Below are 19,853 nucleotides of genomic sequence, written 5' to 3'. Positions count from 1 at the left end.
TACTCGGATGGAACGTTATGGTGAGTACATAACTTACTTCATTTGCTCAGCAACCTGTGGGACAGAGTCCCCAGCTAACTAAATCCTTGGGCAAACCTTGAGGAATGATATTCCGGAGCACCGCAGAGCTAAATGATGCCCTACTCCTGGATATCAGATCCAATTTATAATGAGAAATGAAGGTATGAGAAGAGGACCAAGTAGCTGCTGAGCAGATGTCATCTAGAGGTACTCTCGACCAGAATGCTGCAGAAGTAGCCATAGACCTGGTAGAATGTGCATGGACCCCCAAGGGCTCAGGCTGGCCGGAGACTAAATAAGCATGCCTGATGCATTGAGATATCCATCTGGCCAAGGTAACTTTGGTAATAGGCTTACCCAAAGATAGTTTAGCGAAAGAAACCAACAGTTGATCTGTCTTTAGCAGTAGCCATCCTGTGCAAGTAGAAACACAATTTTCGGTGTACATCCAATAAATGTAATCTGTGTTCCCCTTTGTTCTGAAAGCTGGGGAAAAACACCGGCAAATTAATGGATTGGTTGATATTGGATTCAGAGGCTACCTTGGGTAAGAAAGAAGGGTTAGTCCTGAGAGACACTTATGGAAGATCAGATATGGGGGTTTCATTCAAAGGGCTTGAAGTTTAGATACTCTCCTGGCTGAAGTAATTGCAATCAGGAAGGCCGTTTTCCAAGACAAATATTTTAACTCTACCGAAGCTGCCAGTTCAAAGGGTGGGCCAGTCAAGGACTGAAGAACCAAGGTTAAGTCCCAAGACGGAACCACATTCTTGACAGGAGGTTTCAACAGAAAGGTGCCCTTCAAAAAGGTTTTGCATATCTTAGCGGAAGCTAAGGGGCCAAGGTTATCCCCAATGTGGAAATGGGAAATAGCTGCCATTTGAACCTTGACTGTAGAAGCACTAGCACCCTGGTCAAAGATATGGGACAAGAAGTCAAGAACCGTTGGGATGGGTTCAGTAAAGGAATCAAAGTCTCTATTTTTTGCCGATATGGAAACACGCTTCCATTTACTTCGGTAGATCTTTCTAGTAGGTTTATGTGCCGCTACCAGAATAGATTTAACGGGAGACGAGATACCGGGACTCTTTGCAATTAGTGGAACTGGATCAACCAAGCCATGAGCTTGAGGTCACCCAGATTTGGGGGCTGTAATCCCGCAGGATGAGAGATTAGATCTGGAATGGGATCCAAGATCCGAGGAGGAACTGCACCGAGACCACAGGTAGGGGAACCAGATCTGGCAAGGCCAGTATGGGGCTATGAGGATTATTTTGCTCCCCAACCGATGAGTTTTCTGCAGAAATTTTGTCATCAGTGGAAGAGGAGGATAAGCATACAGGAGACCAAGCATGCACCAGAGCATCTCTGGGGCTCTCCCCCATTGGGGGAATCAGAGCGAAAAACTTGCTGCATTTTGTGTTTGAAGGAGAAGCAAAAAGATTGCAGCATGGCTGACCCCATCTGAGGAAGATCTGATTCGCTACTGATGAGTTTAGAGACCACTCATAAGGTGTGATGATCAAGCGACTCAGCTTGTCCGCTAAAAGATTGGACCGACCCAGAATGTGCGTTGCTATCAGAAAGTGGTTGGTGGAAATCGCCCACTCTCAAACTCTCAGCCTCTCGACAAAGAGGGTAAGATCTGGTGTCTCCCTGTTTGTTGATATACCCGACTACTGCCAAGTTGTCTGTTTGAATTGCAATAGTCCCCAGAGGAAGAAGGTTTTGAAGGGCCTGCAACGCTAGAAGCACCGCCCTCATCTCCAGGACGTTGATATGCAGAACGGTCTCTAAGGGGGTCCACGTGCCTTGGACGGTTCTGCCCATAGAATGCCCCCCCCCCACCCGAGGCGAGAAGCATCCATGGTCAATTTGGCTTGGGGTGGAGGCATCACAAATGGTCTCCCCTCCCGCAGCTCTGGGGAATGGAGCCACCAAAGAAGGGAGTTCCTGCAAACTTTGCTCAGGGGAATTGGCACCTCTAATGGATGGAGTAGAAGTGACCATTGAACCTGAAGAGTCCACTGTAGAATTCTCATATGTAATCTTGCTAAAGGTGACAGGCTTATGGCTGCTGCCATGCAGCCCAGGGCTCTCAGGACCAACTCTGCAGGTGGGGCCAGAGACTGCAGGAGTGCCATTGTGTAGGGACAAGTTGCGCAATCTGTGGTTAAGAAGGCTTTGGCTTTGCGTGTATTTATTCTGGCCCCTATAAAATCCAGAACTTGCACAGGATGCAGAGATGACTTCTGAAGATTTATAGTAATGCCTAGACACTGGGCCGTGGCTAGGAAGTAATCTCTGGCGGAGCAAAGCAGATGCATGGTGGGGGTGGTGAGGAGCAAATTGTCCAGGTATGGAAAGACCTGAATTCCCTGAAGTCTCAGGTGGGCTGCTACAACTGCCATGACCTTGAACACCCTGGGGGCTGTGGTGATGCCAAACGGAAGAATCCTGAACTGAAAGTGATTGGCTCCTAGCCGAAAGTGGAGAAACCTCCTGGACAGTCTGTCCATGAGAATATGATAGTACGCATCCTTGAGGTCTGTGGAGCACATCCAGTCGTTCTCCTGTAAAAGAGGGAGAATAGATTGCAGAGTGACCATCCAGAATTTCTCTTTGGCAATGAACAAGTTTAGAGAGGACGGGTCCAGAATTGGCCTCAAGCCCCCTGCCTTTTTTGGCACCAAAAAGAACCTGGAGTAATTGCCTAATCCGGACTGCTCTGGGGGGATGTGCTGGATGGCCCGTTTTCGTAGCAACTTCGAAATTTCTGAAGCCGCCGCCTCCCTTTGATCGGGTGGGACATCGGGAAGGCGTTTAGTTAAAGGGGGAAGATGCAGAAAAGGAATACAGTAACCTCTTGATATTATTCGGAGCACCCAACGATCTGTAGTTACGGACTCCCAACTTTGTAGGTGCTCCGAAAAACATCCCCCGACTGCCTCCAGAGAGGGACAGCCGGGCAAGCAATCTGGGTTGTTGCACGGGTCGGTCAGAGAAAGGCTCTCTGGATCCAAAATTCTTGCAGGGAGTTGGGTCTTTGTTATTGTTTGAAATATTGAGTCAGTTAGTTGCTTGTCACAGGCGTCAGATAAGCCTTCTGGGCTGCTGTATTCAAACTGGCACCAGGAATATCATTTGTGAGGTACTAGTTTTGATTTCTTTTTGTTTGCACATGTGCCCCAGGCAACAGGAGGAGATATTTTGCAAAAGCCTTCCGGATGTAATAGGATGTCCCTTGCTTTCTACTTGGATGAGGCGGTCGTCCAGGTATGGGTATATTTGAATTCCTCTTTGTCTGCAGTATGCCATCTACGGTGCCAGGCTTTTGTGAAGACCCTGGCTGCGGTAGATAAGCCAAAGGAGCGGTGCAGAGGGTGGTAATGGGTTGAACCTGCAATGAAGCGGAGGTATCTTCTGCAACTCTGTCTGATAAGGACATGCAGGTAGCCTCCTTGAGGTCAACGTTACTAGCATGCTTTCTTACCTTATGGGAAGAAGCTGCTGTAGTGTTGGCATCTTGAATTTGGGTGCTTGTAAGAAGGTGTTTAGAATTGAAAGGTCAGGGTGGTCTCCAGGCATTGTCCTTTCTGGGGACTAGAAAGGAGTCTTGAGTGATCCTTGGCCTTGCTCTCGTGTCAAATTGCCAGTTGAGAGCTCATGTCCATGAGGCTGTGAATTTGTTTTTGTCTCTGCCACATTGATTTTGTGGCAGGTTTGGCATTCCTCTTTTCATTGGCAAGGTGGCCAAATGGAATCTGTATCCTCGTGAAATTATGTCTAGAACCCATTGTCAATGTAGTTGTGTGTCTTCAAAGTGCGGTTTTAAAGGCTGCCAAGAGAGTGTTGCTTGTAGATGAGGAATTCTGCAAGTTATTGGGTTGCCTTCTGGTAGTTTGGAACCTGTCTTTTCCTCCCTTCTATGTTGCAGTGTCCCATTGTTGAGGTTTGTGTTAGGCGTGTGGTTGTCCTCTGCTCTTGGGCATCTGTATTCCTCTGTGGTCCTGTCAGCGGCTGGAAGAACCAATTCTTTGTTATTAATTTCTGCTGGTAGGGGGCTGTGCCTGTAGAAAATCTTTGGCTAACTGTTTGCATAGATTTTGCCTTATCCTCCATTTTCTTTAAGACTTCTTCTGCTTTAACTCCGATAGAACATCCTGCTGTAAGGGAGCATCTAGAGCTTTGCTTTAACATGATCAGGCAGAGTTGTTCCTTCCCAACCAAGCATGTCTATATATATAACAGACCAGTGACTTAGCTGCTCTGCAGGAAGCCTCAAAGAATCAAACCCACATTGTAAAAGTATGTTTGCCCACCTGTTCAGTTGCACCACAGCAGATCCTGCATTCTTTCAATTAAGACATGTTGTTGAGGAGTGTGCTCATTTTGTTTTAACTATGAGACATTAGAAATTGCTGATATTTTAGCATGTGAGTGTGATATAGTGCTCTCACGCCTTAGCTACAGAGTGGCTGAGGGTGTCTGGGTGCAGGTTTTCCATAGAGCCTTGGCCCCTTTGGGACCCTGGGAGATGGTCTCTGGATCAGCAACAGGACTTTTATAAAAGAGATTTGTGGGAGATAAGAACTCTATAGTGTCTGTCTGTGGTTTGGCTGGAGCAGGAGAGCCAGAGAATCTGGGTTCAAACTAGTTCTAAGTAAAGCATCTCATCTACAATATGTCAAAACTGGGGGGATGGCAGAGTGTTCTGGGGGGAGTAAAAGAAACTGAGCATTTCCTGAGTCAATAGTCCTTACCTTCCCAGTGAAAATGTTCCTCATGGTGTGTAAGAAGTTTCCCCAAGGGTAGTCTTCAGGAGAAGCTGAGGGAATAGAATCCTCAGCATCAAATCTTCACTTTAAGGGAAGGGTAATCTTGTGGTCCTCAGAGGCCTGGGGAAATAGACACTTGATCAGGGGAGGCATAATCTTCCTCTGGTCTGGGCCTTTTGCCGGGGGGGGGGTTGGGAACTGATTAAAGATCAAATCTTCCAGCCATTTTAAGCATCATTTCTTAGCCATGGGGCCTTGAACTGGAGACTGAAGTGCAGTCTTTTTAGGTTTAATAGGGTCTTAAGCTTGGGATACGTTTTTATGGTGGCGTCATCGGTCTGAAGACTCCTTCAGAAACCGAAGAGTGTTTCTGCAGCAATCGACAACTCTTTCTGCAGTGTGGGCTCTGTAGGGCTAAACAAAATGGCTGCGTCAAGCCTAGCACTCTCACGGGCCACAAGGTCTGCCGTCTCTGGTTCCAAACCCGCGGTAGTCAGGGGCTGTAGTCGGAGCCTCACTGAAGACCGTGGGCAACCGATTCAGTCCAGCCGCAGGCCCCGGAGTCTGGCTTTGGGTTCAGGGCTGCCTATCCTTATCCTTTGCATTTTTTGTGCACGCTGGTAGTCGGTTGCTTGACGGCATTGTGTGAATTACATTTTCTACTACCGGGCAAGTGATGTCGTCGCGAGAAATCAAAGTGTCTTTTTATAGTATGCTTTATTAAACCTAGCACAAAACGACAACCAGTGACATCGTGGTCTGGGCCTGAGCAAGGTATGCAATAAGAATGAAAATCCTTATATGAAGTGTTGCTTTCCACAAGAAATACAATTGTTAACTTTTCTGACATGGGTCTGAGACCAAGAAAAGTTTCTAACGGGTACTTGAGAGATATATATGTATACTCCTGGCACGGTCCCCGTAATAGGCTTTGGAAGTGGGTAGAGAGGGAAAGAACTTTATCCTGAGGGAGGAAAGCCCGCATCTGGTCTGTTCTGATCCTACAGCCCAGAAAGATTTTGCCCTGTTGGGGGTGTCCAGGATGATTTATGGATTTTGAAGGTGAACCCCAGGCTTTGAAGCGGGGAAGTGGTGAACCTCGGATGGTTTTAAAGGGTACCCTCTGCTTCTGCTAGAATGAGGATGTCATCTAGGTAAGGATAGATTTAGACACCTCTGGTTCTGCAAAAGGCTATAGCTGCGGCTAGGCATTTTGTAAATACCCTAGGTGTGGTAGATAAAGCAAAGGGCAAGGCTGTAAATTGAAAGTGAGAGCAGGGCCCAGTTAAATGCAAGAATTTTCTGTGGGAGGGTTTTATGGCGTCTGGGATATATGCTTCCTTTAGATCTAGTGTGGCCATAAAGGCCTAGGCTGGCAGTAGTGGGAGCAGAGTATGAAGGGATAGCATTCGAAATGATGGAACTTTTAGGAATAGTTTAGGACAGATCTAGTATTGGTCTCCAAGGCCCATCTCTGGGGACCAGAAATAGTCTTTAGTGAAGCCTTTCCTTCCTGTCCTCGAGGGACAGGTTCTAGTTCAGAAGGTCTTGCAGTATCTGAGGAATGAGATGCAGTTGATTTTTTGTGAGGAAAAAGAATGCCCCTAGGAAGGAGCTTTTCTTTTCAAGAAAAAAAAAGTTATGTACTCACCATAACGTTGGTAACTTCATTTGTCTGCAACCTGTGGGTATCTGATCCGTCCTTGGATCCAAGCCGGCAGCTTTCCAAGCTAAAAGATCCGAGCTCTCAGCTCCTCCCCTTACCCATAATGCCCTGCCACCTACCTCCAGTCCTCAGAGTTTGCCAAACAAGAAACAGACTACAAACCTCAAAAGAGGAACCCTAACCAAATGCAAGACCAGGTAACCATAAAACAGGTTAGGGGGAAGGAGGGGGGGGGTCGGTTGCAGACAAATGAAGTTACCTACTCAGATGGAATGTTATGGTGAGTGCGTAACTTTATTTGAAGTAGTTAACTTCATTTGCTCAGCAACCTGTGAGACAGAGTCCCCAGCTACCTAAATCCTTGGGCAGACCTTAAGGAAGGATATTCCGGAGCACCGCGGAGCCAAATGATGCCCTACTCCTGGATATCAGATCCAATTTATAATGAGAAATGAAGGTATGAGAAGAGGACCAAGTAGCTGCTGAGCAGATGTCATCTAGAGGTACTCTCGACCAGAATGCTGCAGAAGTAGCCATAGACCTGGTAGAATGGGCATGGACCCCCAAGGGCTCAGGCTGGCCGGAGACTAAATAAGCATGCCTGATGCATTGAGATATCCATCTGGCCAAAGTAACTTTGGTAATAGGCTTACCCAAAGATGGTTTAGCGAAAGAAACCAACAGTTGATCTGTCTTTAGCAGTAGCCGTCCTGTGCAAGTAGAAACACAATTGTCTGTGTACATCCAATAAATGTAATCTGTGTTCCCCTTTGTTCTGAAAGCTGGGGAAAAACACCAGCAAATTAATGGATTGGTTGATATTGGATTCAGAGGCTACCTTGGGTAAGAAAGAAGGGTTAGTCCTGAGACACACTGTCCTTATGGAAGATCAGATATGGGTGTTTCATTCAAAGGGCTTGAAGTTCAGATACTCTCCTGGCTGAAGTAATTGCAATCAGGAAGGCCGTTTTTAAAGACAAATATTTTAACTCCACCGAAGCTGCCAGTTCAAAGGGTGGGCCAGTCAAGGACTGAAGAACCAATAAGTCCCAAAGCGGAACCGCATTCTTGACAGGTTTCAACAGAAAGGTGCCCTTCAAAAAGGTTTTGCATATCTTAGCGGAAGCTAAGGGGCCAAGGTTATCCCAAATGTGAAATGGGAAATAGCTGCCATTTGAACCTTGACTGTAGAAGCACTAGCACCCTGGTCAAAGATATGGGACAAGGAGTCAAGAACCCTTGGGATGGGTTCAGTAAAGGAATCAAAGTCTCTATTTTTTGCAGATATGGAAAAATGCTTCCATTTACTTCGGTAGATCTTTCTAGTAGGTTTATGCGCCGCTACCAGAATAGATTTAACTGGAGACGAGATACCGGGACTCCTTGCAATTAGTGGAACTGGATCAACCAAGCCATGAGCTTGAGGTCACCCAGGTTTGGGGGCTGTAATCCCACAGGATGAGAGATTAGATCTGGAATGGGATCCAAGATCAGAAGAGGAACTACACCGAGACCACAGGTAGGGGAACCAGATTTGGCGAGGCCAGTATGGGGCTATGAGGATTATTTTGCTCCCCAACCGATGAGCTTTCTGCAGAAATTTTATCAGTGGAAGAGGAGGATAAGCATACAGTAGACCAAGCATGCACCAGAGCATCTCTGGGGCTCTCCCCCATTGGGGGAATCAGAGCGAAAAACTCGCTGCATTTTGTGTTTGAGGGAGAAGCAAAAAGATTGCAGCATGGCTGACCCCATCTGAGGAAGATCTGATTCGCTACTGATGGGTTTAGAGACCACTCGTAAGGTGTGATGATCAAGCGACTCAGCTTGTCCGCTAAAAGATTGGACCGACCCGGAATGTGCGTTGCTATCAGAAAGCGGTTGGTGGAAATCACCCACTCAAACTCTCAGCCTCTCGACAAAGAGGGTAAGATCTGGTGCCTCCCTGTTTGTTGATATACCCGACTACTGCCAAGTTGTCTGTCTGAATTGCAATAGTCCCCAGAGGAAGAAAGTTTTGAAGGACCTGCAACGCTAGAAGCACCGCCCTCATCTCCAGGACTTTGATATGCAGAACGGTCTAAGGGGGTCCACGTGCCTTGGACAGTTCTGCCCATAGAATGCCCCCCACCCCCCCGAGGTGAGAAGCATCCGTGGTCAGTGTGGCTTGGGGCGGAGGCGCATCACAAATGGTCTCCCCTCCCGCAGCTCTGGGGAATGGAGCCACCAAAGAAGGGAGTTCCTGCAAACTTTGCTCAGGGGAATTGGCGCCTCTAATGGATGGAGTAGAAGTGACCATTGAACCTGAAGAGTCCACTGTAGAATTCTCATATGTAATTTTGCTAAAGGTGACAGGCTTATGGCTGCTGCCATGCAGCCCAGGGCTCTCAGGACCAACTCTGCAGGTGGGGCCGGAGACTGCAGGAGTGCCATTGTGTAGGGACAAGTTGCGCAACCTGTGGTTAAGAAGGCTTTGGCTTGGTGTGTATTTATTCTGGCCCCTATAAAATCCAGAACTTGCACAGGATGCAGAGATGACGTCTGAAGATTTATAGTAATGCCTAGACACTGGGCCGTGGCTAGGAAGTAATCTCTGGCGGAGCGAAGCAGATGCATGGTGGGGGCGGTGAGGAGCCAATCGTCCAGGTATGGAAAGACGTGAATTCCCTGAAGTCTCAGGTGGGCTGCTACAACTGCCATGACCTTGAACACCCTGGGGGCTGTGGTGATGCCAAACGGAAGAACCCTGAACTGAAAGTGATTGGCTCCTAGCCGAAAGCGGAGAAACCTCCTGGGCAGTCTGTCCATGAGAATTGTGATAGTATGCATCCTTGAGGTCTATGGAGCACATCCAGTCATTCTCCTGTAAAAGAGGGAGAATAGATTGCAGAGTGACCATCCAGAATTTCTCTTTGGCAATGAACAAGTTTAGAGTTGGCACCAAAAAGAACCTGGAGTAATTGCCTAATCCGGACTGCTCTGGGGGGACGTGCTGGATGGCCCGTTTTCTTAGCAACTTCAAAATTTCTGAAGCCGCCTCCCTTGGATCGGGTGGGACATTGGGAAGGCGTTTCGTTAAAGGGGGAAGATGCAGAAAAGGAATACAGTAACCTCTGGATATTATTCGGAGCACCCAACGATCTGTAGTTATAGACTCCCAACTTTGTAGGTGCTCCGAAAAACATCCCCAGACTGCCTCCAGAGAGGGACAGCCGGGCAAGCAATCTGGGTTGTTGCACGGGTTGGTCAGAGAAAGGCTCTCTGGACCCGAAATTCTTCGGTCCCCCTCTGCCTCTGGGCCGGTGCCCACCTTGTCCTCCTCTGCCTCTGAAGGACGAGGGGTCCGGGATGGGACTGCTGGGACTTCCGGAACCACATCTTCTGTTCTCTCTGGTTCCTTCAGAAGCACCTTTGAGGATTAGAGAAGCGGATCCAGACGGCAGACTGCATCTACCCGTCTTTCTTGCTCTGGAGCAGCGTGTTGCGGACGGTCTTGCCAAATAGCGTAGAACCGTCAACGGGAGTGTTTGCGAAGGATGCCTTGAAGGGTTCCGAAAATTCACAAAGGCGAAGCCAGGCATGGCACCGTAAGGCGACCTCCGCTAGCTCTAGCCGCTCCTTCCGTGGCATGGGAGAGGAGCCGCATGGAAGTGTTGGAAATTGCCTTTAGAGTGGCCATGCGAGCAGAGAAAGTCCGTTTATCCTCGGCTGCCATGGACTCTGGGGGAGCTCCAGTGTATTCCTTTATCAAGTCTCGCTGGAGCCGAATGACATGTGCCAGGTAATTTAGCGCCCTTACGGAAAAGGTAGCTGAAGCAAACATCCGCTTTCCAGTACGGTCCATTATCCGAGACTCCTTATCAGGAGGGTGGACCGAGGAACTTTCCTGAGCTACTTCCTTCTTAGTGGCAGCCGCCACCACCATGGCATCTACTGGGGACCCTTTATTCCACACCCGTCTGTCAGAAGGGGGGCTGAGTATCTTGTCTGGTCTTTTAGGGATTGGCTCCACGGTGTCCGGCTCCTTCCAAGCCCTGGTAGTAATCAAGTCTACCAGGGGATCAAGAGGTAGACGGGCCTGCGTCAAACGCTTCCAGAAACACTGAATCATCGGAGGAAGGTTTTTGGGCAGACCACCCCCCTCTTGATGCGTAGCATTTCCATAATGTCTCCAAAGGGACGTCTTCAGGGGGTGACCTTGGGGGACCTTCCCCTTCCTCTAAGTCCGTGTCCTCCGTGGGGGACTCGGGGGAGTCCATGTGCCTCCTTTTGCACTTTCGTTTGTGAGGTACCTCCTCAGAGGAACTGTCAGAGGAGGGCTCACCAACGGGGTCCTGTTCCCCTACAGGAACTGGAGCTCCAACGCAGGCTGTCCCTGGGGCTGGATGATGGAAGACAGGCCCAAATGCACGGGAGTGACAGTTGGATCCGTAGCCTGGACCGGGGACCTGGAACTAACCCTCTCCACTACATCAAAAGCAGAGGGCGAACCACTCTCCCCTGCCTCCGAGAGCAGCCCCCTCGGCTCAGACGCAAGGACCGGTATCGGAGCCAATGCGATCGGACCCAAAGGGGGAGTGAGCTCAGACCGGAACGGCGCTGAAGACACACTCACCCCTGCGGCTCCGAAGCTCGGCTCTCGGCCCAGAGAGCTCAAATCTGACAAGCTCGCGGATACTGTCTGCGAAGTAGCCACCACTGTCGACGCAGATGACTCCCAGAGTCCGAGACAGCTCTGATCCAAAGACTCCGAAACCAGACAGCGAATCGGAGAAGCAATTAGGGCAAAGGAGCAGAGCTCCCTCCCGGGGGGGGGCAGGAGCACCCCTATCTGCATCTGGGCCTGCAAGAACAGACTCATCATCCAGTCCAGATCAGCGTCAGACATGCTTCTGGTGGACCTCGAAGAGGTCACCGAAGCAGGCCGGGAAGGCCGCCTCGAGGACCTAGAAGGGGACTGGTACTCCACCTCCGGAGAAAAGCGGGAAGAACGGAGCAGAGGGTAGAGATTCGGAGACCCTCCTGGGAGGGCTAGCTGCCTTAGCCGGTGGAGCAGAGGGATGAGACTCTGCTCGCCTCTTATAACTATGCCGTTCCTTGTGTCTTTTCTCTCTAGAAGAGTCCCCCTCTCCCCGAGAACCAGGGGGAGGACGAGTCCCAGTCAGGGGAGGGGGAACTGAAGGTAGAACAGCCGCAGCTGGAGCCTTAGAGGGAGAGTTGGAAAAATCCATGGGCAAAAGGCCTGCCAGTATTAACTTATTCCTCCTATCCCTCAAAGCCTGGAGGTTGAAGGCCGCACATACTTGGCAGCCAGAAGACAAGTGGCCTACCCCTAGGCAGAGAACGCACTGAGTGTGGCCATCCACTGGGGACAGCTTATGTCCCCACAGTGCATTTTGAAAAAATGGCCTTAGGCCCTTCAGCCATCACTACACGCACACAGTAAAGGGGAGGGGAATTTAAATTAACAGTAATTTAACAGTAATTTACCCAAGAAAATAAAAGGGTATACAAAAGAAACTAAGGGACTACTACTCTCACACAATGCACACAAAAAAGAAAGTTTTAGAGCTTTTAAAGTTAGACTTACACCCCACGCCAAGAGCTCGTCGCTGGAAGCTATCATAAGCCGCAGCAAATGAGATCTGAGGATTGGAGGGAGGTGGCAGGGCATTATGGGCAAGGGGAGGAGCTGAGAGCTCGGATCTTTTAGCTTGGAAAGCTGCCGGCTCAGATCAGAGGACGGATCCGATACAGTACAGTTTTGTACCTACCATAAATGTAGATGTCCGATAGGTATGCAACTGCAGTCCTGACATATGGGTTGTCCTGCCTCAGGCAGCCCTTCGGTCGGCCGGATTCCAAAGTCTGGGTCCAGCGTCGGCTGATGTCGCCCTTTCCCCGACGTCAGAGCGCCTGGGGTATAAAAGCATCAGCCGACTCCATCTTCTTCAGTGTTTCTTGCCCCAGATGCCAGGTGCCCTCTAAGGAAGGCTAAATTTTGAAAATAGAGAAAAAATTCCAGACCAGTACAACAACATAAAAACAAATACACCATAAAAGATTACCCCAGGTAGCTAAAATGAGGGGTAGAAACCCAAAAGAATACCACAGAGGGGTAGGTGGGAGGAACCTGACTGCAGTTGCATACCTATCGGACATCTACATTTATGGTAGGTACAAAACTTTACTATGTCCTTCAAGGATGCAACTGCAGTCCTGACATATGGGTTGAATACCATAGCCAACCTGGGGGTGGTAGGCACTAAGACAAAGATGGTGTAGCTAAAATGCCCTGCAGTAGCAAACCCTGCTCTGGATCTGGAATATAAAGGTAGGTTGTAATGTTTGGAAAATGTATGCACGGAGCTCCATGTAGCAGCTTCTAAAATGTCCTTTGTTGCCACCCCTCTTAAAAAGGCTGTGGAGGTGGCTGTAGCTCTGGTGGAATGTGGCCTGATGTCAGCTGGCACAGTTTTTCCATGAAAAGAGTAGCAGAATCGAATGCAATTTCCAATCCATTTAGAAATTGTCTGTTTGGAAATTGCTTTTCCCTGCACTCCAGCAGCGTAAGCTACAAAAAGTTGGTCAGATTTTCTGAAAGACTTTGTTCTGTCCAAGTAGTAGCGCAACTGTCTGTGTATGTCCAAGGTGTGCAGAAGTCTCTCTCCTTTATTTTGAGGATTAGGAAAGAAGGTAGGCAGGTGAATAGCTTGATTCAGGGACACCCTGGATACCACCTTTGGCATGAATGACGGATTGGTTCTCAAAGAAACTCTGTCCTGATGAAAAATGAGAAATGGTTGTATTGCCATAAGGGCCTGTAGCTCAGAGACTCTTCTTGTTGAGGTTACTGCCAGAAGGAAAGCTGTCTTCCAAGACAGAAATTGCAACTCTGAAGATGCTGCCGGTTCAAAGGGAGGAAGAGTTAATTTTTCCAGCATGAAGTTGAGGTCCCATGCAGGCACTGGTGGTTTCCTTGGAGGGTTGATGTTCTTTATACCTCTTAGAAACTGTCTTAGCAATGGGTGAGAAAATACAGGTGGATCAGTGTTATATTTGGCAGATATTGCTGAAGCATGTATTTTTATGGAAGAATATGAAAGGCCATTGTGGAGCATTTCAGCCAAATATTCTAGGATCTGTGGAATGCACATCACTGATGGGTCTTGACCCTTTTTGCTGTTCCAGATAAGAAATCTCTTCCATTTTGCTGAGTGTTTTTCTAGTGGAAGGTCTGTGCGCCTCCAGGATGATATCTTTTACCCTTTTGGAAAGTGTATCCTGAGGAATAGTCATGGAATCTTCCAAGCTGTCAGCTTCAATGTTTTCAAGCTGGAGTGTAGTGTCCTGTAATTGTGCTGTGTCAGAAGAAGTGGCCATTGAGGAAGGAGCCACAGATTGGTGTGTGTCAAGCTCCATAGCAGTGGGTACCAGTGTTGTCTTGGCCAGTCTGGAGCTATCAGTATGACGTTTGGTTGCTCTGTCTTGATCTTCAGTAACACCTTGGTCATCAAAGGAAGAGGTGGGAAGGCATACACTGTTAGAGAGTTCCAACTGAAGAAGAGCGTCCACCTTCCATGCTTGAGGATGGTATGTCCTTGTGCAAAACTTTTTCAGATGGAGATTGAGGTGGGAGGCAAAAGGATCTATGTCCGGCCTTCCCCATGCTTGAGTTATTTGTAAGAAAATGTCTGGATGCAACATCCATTCGTGCGGATCCATGATGTTTCTGCTTAGGCTGTCCGCCAGAACATTGTCCTTCCCTGGTACAAACTGGGATTGCAGCTCTATTTTCAATTGTAGGGAAATATCCCAGAGATTCATTGCCAGTCTGCAAAGAGGGTAGGAATGGGTACCTCCTTGCTTGTTTATGTACCACATAACTGTGGTATTGTCTGTCTTTATTAGTAGATGGCCCTGATGCATGAACTTTTCGAAGGCCTTGATTGCATGTATCACTGCCAGCATTTCTTTTTGGTTGATGTGCAGGTGCTTTTCTTTTTGTGTCCATTGTCCTTGACTGCATCTGCCCTCCATGTGCGCCCCCCCATCCATGGTCTGAGGCGTCTGTTATGGTTTGACTTAGACCTTTGTTTATCTGGCTTGCTTGAGCCCACCACGGAAATTCCTTTTGAAGGCATGGAATGAGTGGGATCAATGCTTCCAGGCTGTGGCTGTGTTGAGACCATAGACTTTTAGATACAGATGATCAGTAGCAAGCATAATGACTTTTGTCTTTTTGGGCATGATTTCAGAGCACATCAGGAATTGCCGATAAGATGGTGCTCTGAAAACTCACCCTACACAGTCTGCTGGCATAAGTCATGTGTGTGCCAGCTGTGGAAGTCATGAGCGCAGCCATGTTGGCTTGCAGACACATTGTATAGATTATCCTCTGGATTACAAACCACCAGGCAGATGGGAGTAATACCCATTACAGTTAATATAACACTGTCCCTTCTCGCCATGTGTGGTCTTTATTAACATGTGGGTACCTCACAGAATCAGGCTATGTCATAAAATGCCTGCAATGTGTTCTTTTTCTTCTGTGGTATATGCTTGTGTGTGCTTAGCTAAGAGTAGATAAGCATAGCTAAGCGTTGCGCAAACCCGCTTACAACTGCTTAAAAGTGCCTTAGTCACTCTGTATGACAAAGCCTGTAGTCTGCTCATCAGCAAAATAAAATACTCCTGTCAGCCTCGAACCCTGGACCTTGGAAACACTAGTCTGCAGGTATATAGGCGTCTTTCACAGGATTCCAAAGTCTGGGTCCGGCGTCAGCTGATGTCGCCATCTTCTTCCGTGTTTCTTGCCCCAGATGCCAGGTGCCCTCTAAGGAAGACTAAATTTTGAAAATAGAGAAAAAATTCCAGACAAGTACAACAACATAAAAACAAATACACCATAAAAGATTACCCCAGGTAGCTAAAATGAGGGGCAGAAACCCAAAAGAATACCACAGAGGGGTAGGTGGGAGGGAAAACCTGACTGCAGTTGCATACCTATCGGACATCTACATTTATGGTAGGTACAAAACTGTACTATGTCCTTCAAGGATGCAACTGCAGTCCTGACATATGGGTTGAATATCATAGCTAACCTGGGGGTGATAGGCACTAAGACAAAGATGGTGTAACTAAAATGCCCTGCAGGACTGCAGTAGCAAACCCTGCTCTGGATCTGGAATATAAAGGTAGGTTGTAATGTTTGGAAAATGTATGCACGGAGCTCCATGTAGCAGCTTCTAAAATGTCCTTTGTTGCCACCCCTCTTAAAAAGGCTGTGGAGGTGGCTGTAGCTCTGGTGGAATGTGGCCTGATGTCAGCTGGCACAGTTTTTCCATGAAAAGAGTAGAAGAATCAAATGCAATTTCCAATCCATTTAGAAATTGTCTGTTTGGAAATTGCTTTTCCCTGCACTCCAGCAGCGTAAGCTACAAAAAGTTGGTCAGATTTTCTGAAAGACTTTGTTCTGTCTAAGTAGTAGCGCAACTGTCTGTGTTTGTCCAAGGTGTGCAGAAGTCTCTTTCCTTTATTTTGAGGATTAGGAAAGAAGGTAGGCAGGTGAATAGCTTGATTCAGGGACACCCTGGATACCACCTTTGACATGAATGACGGATTGGTTCTCAAAGAAACTCTGTCCTGATGAAAAATGAGAAATGGTTGTATTGCCATAAGGGCCTGTAGCTCAGAGACTCTTCATGCTGAGGTTACTGCCAGAAGGAAAGCTGTCTTCCAAGACAGAAATTGCAACTCTGAAGATGCTGCCGGTTCAAAGGGAGGAAGAGTTAATTTTTCCAGCATGAAGTTGAGGTCCCATGCAGGCACTGGTGGTTTCCTTGGAGGGTTGATGTTCTTTATACCTCTTAGAAACTGTCTTAGCAATGGGTGAGAAAATACAGGTGGATCAGTGTTATATTTGGCAGATATTGCTGAAGCATGTATTTTTATGGAAGAATATGAAAGGCCATTGCGGAGCATTTCAGCCAAATATTCTAGGATCTGAGGAATGCGCATCACTGATGGGTCTTGACCCTTTTTGCTGTTCCAGATAAGAAATCTCTTCCATTTTGCTGAGTATGTTTTTCTAGTGGAAGGTCTGCGCGCCTCCAGGATGATATCTTTTACCCTTTTGGAAAGTGTATCCTGAGGAATAGTCATGGAATCTTCCAAGCTGTCAGCTTCAATGTTTTCAAGCTGGGGTGTAGTGTCCTGTAATTGTGCTGTGTCAGAAGAAGTGGCCATTGAGGAAGGAGCCACGGATTGGTGTGTGTCAAGCTCCGTAGCAGTGGGTACCAGTGTTGTCTTGGCCAGTCTGGAGCTATCAGTATGACTTTCGGTTGCTCTGTCTTGATCTTCAGTAACACCTTGGTCAAAGGAAGAGGTGGGAAGGCATATACTGTTAGAGAGTTCCAACTGAAGGAGAGAGCGTCCACCTTCCATGCTTGAGGATGGTATGTCCTTGTGCAAAACTTTTTCAGATGGTGATTGAGGTGGGAGGCAAAAAGATCTATGTCCGGCCTTCCCCATGCTTGAGTTATTTGTAAGAAAATGTCTGGATGCAACATCCATTCGTGCGGATCCATGATGTTTCTGCTTAGGCTGTCCGCCAGAACATTGTCCTTCCCTGGTACAAACTGGGATTGCAGCTCTATTTTCAATGATAGGGAAATATCCCAGAGATTCATTGCCAGTCTGCAAAGAGGGTAGGAATGGGTACCTCCTTGCTTGTTTATGTACCACATAACTGTGGTATTGTCTGTCTTTATTAGTAGATGGCCCTGATGCATGAACTTTTCGAAGGCCTTGATTGCATGTATCACTGCCAGCATTTCTTTTTGGTTGATGTGCAGGTGCTTTTCTTTTTGTGTCCATTGTCCTTGAATGCATCTGCCCTCCATGTGCGCCCCCCCCCATCCATGGTCTGAGGCATCTGTTGTTATGGTTTGACTTGTATGAGGCTTGCTGAAAGGCAGACCTTTGTTTATCTGGCTTGCTTGAGCCCACCACAGAAATTCCTTTTGAAGGCATGGAATGAGTGGGATCAATGCTTCCAGGCTGTGGCTGTGTTGAGACCATAGACTTTTTAGATACCATTGTAGTTTCCTCATATGCAGCCTTGCATGTGGAATCTGAAGAATGCAAGTTGCCATGAAACCCAGGGCCTGCAGGACTTTTCTTGCAGTCATCTGGGTGTGTGTTGCCAATTTTCTGAAGTATTCTGGTAATTGTTTTTGTTTTTCTTCTGTCAGAAATGCCATCTGGGTGTTTGTGTCCAGTGTGGCACCCAGGAAAGTTATTTGTTGGGATGGTACGAGACTTGGTTTCTGAATATTGACTGTGTATCCCAAGGCCTGCAGTAGGTGAATGACATAGTCCAAGTTTTTTAACAAGGCTTGTTGGCTGTCCGCTTGTATAAGGCAGTCGTCCAGGTAAGGGTATATTTGTATCCCCTGAAGTCTGCAATGTGCAATTACTGATGCCAGGCATTTCGTGAACACTCTGGGCACAGTAGATAAGCCAAAGGGCAATGCTGAGAATTGATAATGCTCTGAGCCTGCAAGAAATCTGAGGTATCTTCTGCAACTTTGTCTGATTGGGACATGCAGGTATGCCTCCTTGAGGTCCAGAGTTACCAGCCAAGACCCCTTGCCCAGCATGGGAAGGAGTTGCTGTAAAGTCAGCATTTTGAATTTTGGCACAATAAGGTAAGTATTCAGTGCAGACAAGTCCAGAATGGGTCTCCATTGGTTTTCTTTTCTTGGAACAAGGAACAGTCTTGAATAAAATCCTTGGCCTTGTTCTGCAGAAGGAACCTTTTCTATTGCTCTTATTTGAAGTAGGTTTGTTATTTGTTTGAGTGCCTCTGCCCTTTGATTTGGTGGCAGGTTTGGCATGCCATGTCTTGTTGGTAGTGTATGAAAATGGAATCTGTATCCTTTGTCTATTATGTCCAGAATCCATTTGTCCTTTGTAATATTGTGCCAATTTTGTGAGAATAAAGATAATTTTCCCAAAGGTGCTTCTAATTGAGCCCTGGATGGCGGAGTCAAAGTCAAGTCATTGAGATTGTCCCTGCGGAGCAGTGGAAGGTCCTGCCCCACCTCTCTGGTTCGGAGGCTGCCATTGACGTCCTCTGTAGGAGCCTCGAGTTTGCCCTCTACCTCTGCCACGTCTGTTTTTGCCTCTTTGAAATTTGTCTGTGTCTGGAAAGGACCAATGCTTAGAAGGCCAATTCCTGCTGAATCTTGGAGGCTGTACCTGGAGGAAATCTTTGACTGTTTGCACTGATTTTGCCTTTTCCTCTATTTTCTTTAAAACCTCTTGTGCAGTAGCCCCAAATAGCTTTTGTTTCTCTAGTGGTGCGTCCAAAAGCTTAATTTTCACATGGTCTGGCAATGTTTGTTCCTTTAACCAAGCATGTCTGCGTATGACAGCACCTGTCATTGCTGCTCTACATGAAGCTTCCAATGCATCATATCCACACTGAAGGAAATGGTTGCTAACCTGCTGAGTATTATGAATTCCTGCAGCCCCTTTCATCTAATGGTTCAGGGTTTACTCTTTGCAAGTCATCCAACATGGCCTCGACACTGGAATCATATGAAATTGACAATTTAATGCTCGCATAGAAAGGGTGGAAGATGTATACTTTCTTGCCCTTACCTTTCTAAAGCCCTAATCTCTTCCCAAGGAAGTGGATTCTTAGCAGCAGGAGGAAACCTTTAGGCCCCGGTAGCCAGCGTCGCAGGTCAGCAGTATGGCCCTTGCACAGAAATTACGGGGTGTCTGGGACCTTGTAGTACCTGTCTGGGCTTGACAGGGCAGGGGAGGGAATCAGGGAAACACTAGATTCTAAGTACACATCATCTAAAACATTTAAAACTGGAGGAATAGCTAAGGGTCTATGCTGAGGCAGCTTTAAAAATTCCCTTAACCTTTTCCTAGAATCTGAGTATTCTTAGCCTTGCCATTTGAAGTGTTCTCTCATGGAATGAAGCGTTTCCCCAAAGGAAAACTCCTCAGGAGGAGAAGCAGAGGGAATGGATTCCTCTGCATCAGAATCCTCGTAGGCCGGGAAGGCCTCCTCCTGGTAATCTGAATGTGCAGAATCACCTGAGACCTCATCGAAGGACTGGGGATCTACCTGCTCAACCCTAGGCCTCTTGTCAGAAGGTGGCTGAGAGCCTCTATCTGGATGTGGCTGAGAACCCCTGATTAAAGAAATAAGGTCCTCAGCTAAACTTAAAATTTGAGAACCAGAAGTGGATCCCAGAGAAACAGATCTTGGAGGGAGAGACTTAGCCTGTTTGGCAGCCTTAGCATGTGTGTAGGCCTTAATGGACATAGACACTGGAGGCCTGGCAGCCCCACGTGCTGGAGAA

The sequence above is a fragment of the Protopterus annectens genome, chromosome 12.part0, assembly GCF_019279795.1.
Source record: "Protopterus annectens isolate FY-2018-M chromosome 12.part0, PAN1.0, whole genome shotgun sequence".
Lineage (NCBI taxonomy): Eukaryota > Metazoa > Chordata > Ceratodontiformes > Protopteridae > Protopterus > Protopterus annectens.
This window is presented reverse-complemented; position numbering follows the sequence as displayed.